The following is an 11,217-nucleotide window of genomic DNA, read 5'->3' as shown; positions in this document are numbered from 1 at the left end:
CCAGGGCCCAGAACTATTGAATGGCAGGTGATGAGTGAGCAGGCAGGGAAGTGTTCAACCTCTTAGTTCTTCCACTCTACTCTTGGTCCTCCTGACTGAAAGTTTTCACCCTTGTCCCTCCAAACCATCCTTCCTCTCCCATTTAGTGTCAGATAAGTTTCTGGCTTCTCTCTCCCTCTCCCCAAGGACAGTAATATCTAATCATTCCCCACTTGGAGAGAAAAGGACCTTCAGGCAAGCTTCTTACTTGTCACTTACATAGAAGACTTGTTTGAATCATTGTTTCTACTTTGATGTGAGGTGGTAGAGGGGGAAAGTCCCTCCTGGGTCAAGAGAGAGAAGGGGAGATAAATGCCCAGAAACAACCACATTATTGCTTGGATATATAACATTTACAAGGCTGCAAACAACAGAAACCACTTGAGGCATTTAGACAAACAAGGGGGACTTCATTATAGAGGAAGTGTTTCTCTCCTCTTTCTATGGCAGGGAAAGACTGGGATGCAGGCAGACTTCAACTGTGACTTGGAGATTCAAGCTCTGTCTGGACCCATTTTCTACATCTTGCCTCTTGTCTACGTGTCTGCTGCATGCCTTTCCCTCTCTCTCACTCTCACTCTTCTCTCTTGCTTTCCAGCTCTTTCTCTCCTTCTGGTGCTTACTGCAGTCCTCGACCTGCTCTGACTCTGCCTTACCCAGCTTCCATTGCTTCTCTGGTGCACGTGGAAGAAACATGACCACTGATGCCTCCTGGATTTACCTGTTACAGGTCCAGACACCCAAATTCCCAGGGAAAGGACTTTGACAAGCCCACCCTTGAACTGATCAAAAGGGGAGGTACTGATTTAGTGTTATATGAACACGGCAGCCAGAGCTAGCACTGCATCCATGTGAAAGTAGGTCACAGAGTGGGAGAGCAAGGAACCAAAGATGAGTGGCACACACAACAAATATCTACCATATAATTTACTTATAATGCATGGCAAATTGTCTTCCTAATTTGTGAGTGTCATGCCAGTTGCATAGTGTATTTCATCTCACTTGAGAACAAAGAGGAGCACTAGACCCTTGGAAATATTTGCAAACCTATCTATTAATACAGTAGAGATCATTCCGAAATCTATATCAGCTACACTTAACTAAAGACGGGATCCTGCTTTTATTATTTCAATTGTGAGAAATTTCTTGGTGCTCTGTGTGGCTGCCCACAAGATTAAGTGCTTAATCTACATTTTTAACAGATGGAGAGCTCTCTTCACTTACTATAATTCTCATGTCTTGAGCCACATGGAGTAAGGGGATTAGAAAATAACAGTGCATAAAGTAAATATCTATTGCTGCTCCTTCTTTTTTTTTGAGTAAAATTTTAATGTTATTTTTTTCCTCCCTCTATCTGTCTTTCCTCAAGGTTCTTCTTCAATCAGTCTTGCTCTTCAAGTCTATATCCTTGGTGACATCACAGTACAAAAATGTAGTAGGTGCTCAATAAATTCTTGCTGAAATAAACTGTGTTTATCTAATAGGTGCAAAGCGTCACATGACTGATTTTGCCACTTCTCCACTGATGCAACAAGCAAATAGGCAAGAGATAGATGTTAACGTATTTATCAGTTTACATGAGAAGTCCTTTATAGATATTTCTGTGGTATTATTCATGATTGTCCTTGCAACTCTAGGCTGTGAAGGTATTTACTTTTTGCAGAATTAACTGTAGTGTGGTTCCCTTAGCAAAATACTAAAAATATTCTGTTCCACATATGGCTTTCTTGGTGTTAATATGTGCCGTTGCTAGATGCAACCACTTGTCTTTTATTTTGAATATATTCCAAGATCATTTGAAATGGTATGGGCAATTCATTCTAGAAACATGTATTAAGAACTTCCTCTGTGCTAAGTGCTGTGTAATTCCAAATAAAAAGCTCAAATAAATGGTTATGGTAAGAAAATGTTTTTGCTTTTCACCCCTAGTAGACATTCTGCATCTTTCCAAAAACCTAACTATTAAGGTAGGCTGTGTAAATTTTAATTTATAGCTTCTTCACTATTCCTATTTCCAAATGATTCATATTTCCCTATTCTTTCCATAATCATAAGAGTTTTCAGAAATTGAAATCTGCTCCCATATCTCTTAGTTATTTTCTCTCATTTTAAAATAGATTCAACTAAGACTTACATGTGCTAGTGGTAAGTGGTTTTGTTGTTGTTGTTGTTGTTTTCCTGACTTCTTAACTCAAATTTTTACTGTTCCCTTCTGGTGGTAGAAGGAAAGAAATATTTTTAACAGAAAAAAATACTTTTAACTGAATATTTAAAAAATAGAGACTATTTTCTAGGAATAAGTTAACTGTTCTCTCTGTGTTTAGAGTTGTCTGCAAACCAGGTAGTGGAGCGTGGCTGCTATTAGGTGATTTTGGTCACTGTAATAACCAATACGGGGGGCTTCCCTGGTGGCACGGTGGTTAAGAATCCGCCTGCCAATGCAGGGGACACAGGTTCGAGCCCTGGTCCAGGAAGCCACAGGGACACAACTACTGAGCCTGTGCTCTAGAGCCCACGAGCCACAACTACTGAGCCCGCGTGCCACAACTACTGAAGCCTGCATGCCTAGAGCCCGTGCTCTGCAACAAGAGAAGCCACGGCAATGAGAAGCCCGCGCAGCACAACGAAGATTAGCCCCCACTCACCGCAACTAGAGAGAGCCCATGCGCAGCAATGAAGACCCAACACAACCAAAAATAAATAAATAAAATAAATAAATGTATAAAAAAAAAACAAACCAATACTGACAATGGACATGTAAAAAGCTTTCTTGAGGGAAAAGGTCCTTTCCTTAAGAACTGAAATTAATTAAGATATATATCTAATAAGAATGTGAAGGAAGTAGAGATTTTGATTTCTTCCAGCCAACACAGCATTAAATTTTTGCTTGAAAGTCCATATACATTGAAAGAATTAGCAATGCCTTGAAAGTACTCTCAGCAATCCTTTTAATTTAGTAACCTCTTCATGATGTAAAAATGACTCAAGTGTATGTGTAACTGCTTAATGAATTTCTGGAAAGAAGGGGGTCTTCATTAAAGCATGTCTGTGAAAACTCTAAATTCAGCAGAGCACAGGTTTAACTCCAGACGGCTATTAAAGCTTTGACATATTCAACAACTCCATACCATGAAGTACTGTTTTACTCTCTGATAGACTTTGCGTACAATACTAATAGCATATTTAATCACAGGGCTTTAAGGTGTTACACAGCTACATTTGACAATCTTGATTTGTAAAATGAGATTCAGAAAGGTTAAGTGATTTGGATCCTATTCTTTACTGCCCTAATTAAGCTCGCAGGGCCCTGCCCAACCCATATCTGGGAGGAAAACAAACTGTGACACAGATAACACCGTCCATCTGGGTCACTGCAGCAGTTCTGAGTGATCCATCTGTACTGATACCAGAGATAGAGATTGGGAACACCCATTACTGTGCATCTGCCACCTCTACTCACTTTGATCTCCTCTTTTCCGAACTCCTGCTGTACTCATCCTTAATCCACACATTGGGCTATTAATCACGCATGGCTCTGCACTGTTGCTTAATCATTTCATGTTCATTTATTCTACTGACACATAATTATGAAACATTTACTGTGAAGCAAGTACTATTCTAGACTGGTGTGTGTGTGTGTGTGTGTGTGTGTGTGTTTGTATGTGTGTTCTTTTTAATCTTACTCATGTAAATACCTCCATCTTACTCAAAAAGAAAAAAAAGAACTTAAGGAAACTATGGCAGTGAGGAAATATGGTATCACTGTGCTCAGGAACTAAAACCTAGGAAAGAAGATAAGACCAATGTGGTGTTCATTAAGATACTCCACAAATATTCCAGTTCTTTTCTCCTAGGTATATAGTTGAGTTGAAATTACCCTCTCTAAAGTTGGGTGTTATCATGTGACTTTTTTTTAAATTAATTAATTAATTTATTTATATTTTTGGCTGTGTTGGGTCTTCGTTTCTGTGCGAGGGCTTTCTCTAGTTGTGGCAAGCGGGGGCCACTCTTCATCGCGGTGCACGGGCCTCTCACTATCGCGGCCTTTCGTTGCGGAGCACAGGCTCCAGACGCGCAGGCTCAGTAATTGTAGCTCATGGGCCTAGTTGCTCTGCGGCATGTGGGATCTTCCCAGACCAGGGCTCGAACCCGTGTCCCCTGCACTGGCAGGCAGATTCTCAGCCACTGCGCCACCAGGGAAGCCCCATGTGACTTCTTTTGGCTAATGAAACATGAGTTGAAGTGATGTGTATAACTTCCAGGTGGAGGTCTTAAGGGCCAATAAGGCAATTCACCACATTCCTTTTATTCTACCTTAGTGATCATAGAAGTATATGAGAAAGTAGTGCTTCCATCAACCAGGGTTTTAAAGTATCCGCTATGAGCAAATCTCCTTTCCCAGCCTTCACTGGATATGCAGCATGAGTGAGAAACTTTTGTTGTATTAAACCACTGTGATTTTTAAACAGTTTTATTGAGGTATAATTTATATACCACAAAATTCTCCTGTTTAAAGTATACAATTCAATAGTTTTTAGTACATCTACAAAGTTGTGTAACCATCACCATAATCTAATGTTAGAACACTTTCATCAGAACAACATCATTTAGAAGATTTAATCAACAAGAACTCTCATACCCATGAGCACTCACTCTCCATTTCTCCTTCATCTTCCCAGCCCTAGGCAATCACTAATCTACTTCTGTCTCTATAAATTTACCTATTCTGGGCATTTCACATAAATTGACGTGTACAATATGTGGTCTTTTGTGACTGTTTTCTTTCACCAAGCATAATATTTTGGAGAGTCATACATGTTGTAGCATCTCTCAGTAATGTATTCCTTTTTATTGCTGAATACATTGTATGTATGTACCCATTTTGTTTATCCATTCAGCATGTGTTGGACATTTGGGTTGTTTCCACTTTTTGGCATTTATGAATACTGCTGTTACAAACATTTTTGTAAAAGTTTGTGTTGTTATATATTTTTATTTATCTTGGAATTGCTCTAGGTGAAATTGCTGGATCATATGATAATCATGTTTAACATTTCGAAGAACTGACAAACTACTTTCCAAAGTGACTGCATCAGGGACTTCCCTGGTGGCACAGTTGTTGAGAATCTGCCTGCCAATGCAGGGGACACGGGTTCGAGCCCTGGTCCTGGAAGATCCCACATGCCGCGGAGCAACTAAGCCCATGCACCACAACTACTGAGCTTGTGCTCTAGAGCCTGCGAGCCACAACTACTGAAGCCCACAAGCCTAGACCCCGTGCTCTGCAACAAGAGAAGCCACTGCAATGAGAAGCCGGGCACCGCAACGAAGAGTAGCCCCCGCTAGCCGCAACTAGAGGAAACCCATGTGCAGCAACAAAGACCCAATGCAGTTTTTAAAATTAATTAATTATTTTTTTTAAGAACAAAGTGACTGCATCATTTTACATTCACATCAGCAATGCTTAAAGATTCCAATTCCTTCACATCCTTACCAACAATTGCTATTGTCTGGCTTTTTTATTATAGTCATTTAAGTGGGTATGAAATGGTATCTTACTGTACTTTTGATATGCATTTCCCTAATGAGTAATGATGTTGTTCATTCTTTCATGTACTTATTCATCATTTGTAAATCTTTTTTGGAGAAATGCCTAGTAAATTCTTTGATCATTTTATAACTGGTATATTTCTTATTATTGAGTTAGAAAAGTCCATTATATAATCTATACACAAGTCCCTTATCAAATATTTGATTTGCAAATATTGTTTCCCATTCTGTGGGTTGCCTTTTCGCTTTCTTGGTGATATGTTTGCAAGAAAAAGGTTTTTAATTTTGACAATGTCCAATGTTTTGATTTTTTCTTTTATTACTTGTGCTTTAGGTGTTATATCTCAGAAAACTTTGCCTAAGCCAAGGTCACAAAGATTTACTCCTATGACTTCTTGTAGGAGTTTTATAGCATTAGCTTTTACTTTTAGATCTGTGATCTATTTCAAGTACATTTTTATGTGTGGTGTGAGGTGGGGGTCTAAATTCATTCTTTTGCATGTTGATATCGTTGCCCCAGAACCATTTGTTGAAAAGATTCTTATTCCTCCTATTGAATTGTCTTGGCACCTTCATCAAAAAGCAATTGATCATAAACATGAGAATTTCTTTCTGGTCTCTTAATTCTATTCTTATAATTCTATTCTTTTTTTAATTGTAGTATAATTGCTTTACAATGTTGTGTTGGTTTCTGCTGTACAACGAAGTGAATCAGCTATATGTATACATATATCCCCTCCTCTTGGACCTCCCTCCCATTCCCACCCCAATCCCACCCATCTAGGTCATCACAGAGCACCAAGCTGAGCTCCCTGTGCTATACAGCAGGTTCCCACTATCTATTTTACACATGGTAATGTATATATGTCAATCCTAATCTCCCAATTCATCCCAATCTCCTCTTCCCCCGCCATGTCCACATGTCCATTCTCTACATCTGTGTCTCTATTCCTGCCCTGCAAATAGGTTCATCTGTACCATTTTTCCAGATTCCACATATATGTGTTAATATATGATATTTGTTTTTCTCTTTCTGACTTATTTCACTCTGTATGACAGACTCTAGGTCTATCCTCATCTCTACAAATGACCCAGTTTCATTCCTTTTTATGGCTATGTAATATTCCATCGTATATATGTACCACACATGTATCTATTCTATGCCAGTACCACACATAGTTACTGTAGCTTTGTAATAGGTTTTAAAATCTGGTAGTGTAAGTCCTTCAATCTTGTCATTCCTTTTTAAGGATTGATTTGACTAGTGTAGGTTTTGCATTTCCATGAATTTTAAAGTAAGCTTGTCAATTTCTGCGGAAGGAAGGAAAGAAAAAGAAAGAAAGAAAGAACGAAAGATAGAAAGAAAGAAGGAAAGAAAGAAGGAAAGAAAGAGGGAGGGAGGGAAGGAGGGAGGAAGGAAGAAAGGGGGAAGGAGGGAAGGAATTAGACCAGCTGGAATTTCAGGGAATTGCATTAAATCTGTAGATAAAGTTGGGGAGTACTGACATCTTAATACTGAATCCTCTGATCCATGAACATAGAGTATCTTCATTTATTTAGATCTTCCTTTATTTTTTTCAACAATGTCTTGTTGCTTTTGGTCTTGCACCTCTTTTCCTAAGTTTATTTTTAATGAGCTTTTAACTTTTTTGGATGCTATTGTGAGTGAAATTGCTTTCTTAATTTCTTTCTTGTATTATTCATTGCTAGTGTATAGAAGTGCAATTGATTTTTGTAACCTTGCTGAATTCATTTATTAGTTCTAGTATTTTTTAGTAGCTTTCTTGGGATTTTCTGCATAGAAGATCATGTTGTCTGCAAATATAAAGTTTTATTCTTTGTTTCTAATTTAATGCCTTTTATTTATTTTACTTTCTTAATTGCCCTCTCTAGAACCTCTGGTATGATACTGAAGAAAAGAATCCCTGAGATTTTGAGGTTGGTTGTTATTGCAACATAACCTTGCCTTTATATCAGTAATGCAAACATTAGATGGAACAAAATAGAGATGGATTCCATTTAGTTGGCAAAATCAGGGAAGGCTTTTGTGAGAGTGATTTGGGAAGGATAAGCCTTGAAGGTTGGAAGTGAAGCCATTCAGTACTAAAAACTACAATATTGAGTTTTACACCTTGATTTAGTCAAAGTTAATCGGTAAATGAAGAGTAGAGAGAAGACAGGAAATAAAAGTTAAGAACAGAGTATTTGTGAAAAGCTGTACTGGAGAATTGAGAGTGAAGATAGAACGATCAATCCAGAGGCTACTGGCTACTGCTAAAGCCTAGAGAGGAAATAGCAAGTGCCAGAGCTAAGAAGTGATTAATGCTGCCTGTTCCCAGATCCCTCCTCTGTTCACATTTAGAGGTTCAGCAGTACCTACACTGCATCAACCCAGGCTCCTAGAGTCCCCCAAGTCCTAGCTAAAGGATACTTACTAGCTACTGAGCATGAATCTATTATGAGCCTTGTTCCTGGCTCTATTTTGATCTTGGACCTCAATATCAGGAACAGTATGAGTTTTCCACTTTTAAATTGCAAGATTGCTTTTGACATTCTGTGATCTCCTTTTCTGCTTGGCCATAGGCCCAGGAATCAATGTACTTCTCTTGCCTTTTTTCATGTTGCTCTAGCTCATGGCTTACCTAGATTTTCTCATCTCAGCTAGACTGCCTGTAGAGTAAAATCCAATGTCCTCAGCTCCTTTTGGTAGACCTGCAACCCTCATCCCCAAACACACAAAACAAGACACAAACAGCCAAAATTCCTCAAATGGAATTGTAGTCATTGACTGGTTTGTTTGATTTTGTTTGTTTGTTTTTACTAGACCTTATCAATGTAAATTAAAATTTTTAAAAACTACAAAGTTTTAAAAATCTGACATAGTTTTGCTGTCACGATCCCCTTTTAAATTAATAACTATGTCTAGCTGGGCTTCTCTTCTAATAATAATCACCATCCCTGAGTACCAGGCACTGTGCTAAGTCCTTTAACACGTTTACTGTTCACCACTGAAAAGTAGTCGACTCATGTCCATTTCACAGAGAAGGACACTGAGGCTTAGAGAAGAAAATCTATTAGGCTATAGCCACAATTTCTAAATGTCGAAGCCAGTATTGGAACCTGTATTTATCAATTTGTTTCCAAAACCCACATCCTGCTATTATAGTCTACTACCTTTTTGAGGAGAGCCCATGAAACCCCTTTTAGATTATTGCTCTTGCATTGTTGGACATTGTGACTATTTGCTTCCATGCAGCCCTTTTTTTCTAGAGTGTCAACTGATGTCTTTTCAAGTATGTACTTGTCTTACTGGGTTTAGTAATGATTAAGAAACCTCTAAACTGATTGATGGTCATTTCATTAGAGTCTTCCTCTACACAGATAACATCTTTCTGGAGTCCCATACTAGATTGGACTGCCTTAGAACAGGGTTTGTCCTTGGAACAAAGAAATGCTTAACAGGAAGTGTTTAATGAATAAATGAACAAATAAAACAAGCAAATAAATAAAATGGATGAATATATGAATGGACAAGTTTAATACCTCATTCTTGCAACTGGGTTTTGCACTGTTTAAAGGCAATGCCACCCTGTAGCAGAAAGTGAATGGAGATTGAATCCCAGCTTCATTGCTTAACAAGCTCTGTGAGGATGGATCATTACTTAACCTCTCCAAGCCTCAGATTGTTCCTTTGTAAAATGAGTAACAGTATCATACGGCATATTGAAGGCCATATGAGATAATGAAGGTAATGAATGCAACACAGAGTAAACATTCATTGACTACTACCTCCGTTCCCTTACCTTTAAGACAAATTTTGCAACCTGAGTTTCCTCCTACTTTCCTTGTCTTGAGCTAGTTCTCCTTTGCCTGGATAATTACATTGGTATATGCTACCTAGTGTCTAGAGATGGAGTATATCATAATGTTTGAAACTCAGATTCTGGAACCAGACTGCCTGCATTAAAGTACATACCCCACCACATCCTGTGTGATCTAGGCAAGCATCTTGACATTACCTTGCCCCAGTTTCCTCATATGGAAAATGGGAATAATAATAGTGCCTTCTTCCCAGGGATGACAGCTTAGAATTAAATAAGTTAATGTCTATAAGCTCATAGAACCATATCTAGCCCAGTGAAAGGCATTTAAGTGTTTATTACTATTATTGTCATTGGCATTATTATTATTATTACTACTACTACTACTACTACTACCACCACCACTGCTTCAGGCACTTAAGTAAAAGTGCCCTACAATGTTCTTCTTGGAGATAAGAGAACTGAATCTCTGCCTTCTTCATTTGCTATTGATCTCCAACTACTTGATGTTTACTACTGAATATCACAAGTGCCAATTGCCTTTCTGTCTAAACTCTCTAAGTTTTTTGCTGCTGAAAATTATCCCCAAGTACTTGCAATATCCTGAAGTTAGTCTGTCTCAATTTCAGGATCTATTCATTCTTTGTCTCTCCCATTTTGAGATATATAGAGTTCTACTGTTCCAAAATTAAGTGGTCCCTAGATCACTGACTGGTGTGTGTGTGTGTGTGTGTGTGTGTATGTGTGTTTGTGTACATATTACCTCTGCTGTCATATGGTTTCTGACTCTGCTGTGAACAGTCATTTCTCATTTCCAGATAGCAGCCCTTCCTCTTCCAATTCATTGTCTCGAATCTGCTGTGGTTCTGCCAACCAGGAAAACCCAGCTTGTTTGAATTGTGAATAAAGTACATGTGAAGAGACCCTGACAGAGAGCCTCTGGGATCTCCCATGAGTCAAGGTAGCAAGCAACAGTGTGTGAACATTGTAACATATAGTGTGGTTGCTTAGAGGATTCTTCTTAGCTCACTTTCTTATTCTTGGTTGTGGTCCAAAAGAGGTGAGCTTTTTCAGGTATCTGAGTCTTAAAGAGGTAGAGCATCATTATCCTAATTTTATTCTAGAAATGCAAAAAGCATTCAATTCATCCCTTGTCCACAGCATCCAGATGTTCTGGGCCATATAAGAACAGATACTGTACACTTGCTCGGGGAGGTGTGTAAAGGTTTTAACCATCTGACCTCTGAACCTCCTTCTAGTGTTTAGAAAACTCTGTACTGCCTGAGTCTAGATGCAGGACAGATAGTCACTCTCCCTGGCTTCCTGGCCTCAGAATCCAGAGTGAAGATTACAGGGCAATAGTGATGGCAACATCTAGTGCCCAGTGGCAATGGTGCCAGTGGTGGTATCCAGCGAATGGTACTGGTGGTGGCAGGGGTGTACTGCAGTGTTCAGGCTGCAGCAGCAGCAGTGTCAGTGCTGTCCTAAGTGTTCCTGTGACACTACATTGTGGATCCAATGAGCTGACCTCTTCTGGTCCCCTCCCATTTTCCAAGCCTGGTTTTTCATCCCTCCCAGCAATGTTATTACTATCCAATAATTTTCCAGAAAATTGCTTATATGCTTAAGCCAATCAGCACCAGTTCTGTTGTTTTCCACCAAAAACCCTGTGTTGGACAGATGGCTGATTTATTATTTTCTATCTAAACCATATATAAAGCAAACACTTGATTTCAAATGATAGTTTATTCTTTGAATTGAATTGTACCATATATTGGATTATGGTTAGTAAATTTTATTGTGATAT

The sequence above is a fragment of the Balaenoptera musculus genome, chromosome 5, assembly GCF_009873245.2.
Source record: "Balaenoptera musculus isolate JJ_BM4_2016_0621 chromosome 5, mBalMus1.pri.v3, whole genome shotgun sequence".
NCBI classification, from domain to species: Eukaryota; Metazoa; Chordata; class Mammalia; order Artiodactyla; family Balaenopteridae; genus Balaenoptera; species Balaenoptera musculus.
Note: the sequence above shows the minus strand (reverse complement) of the source record.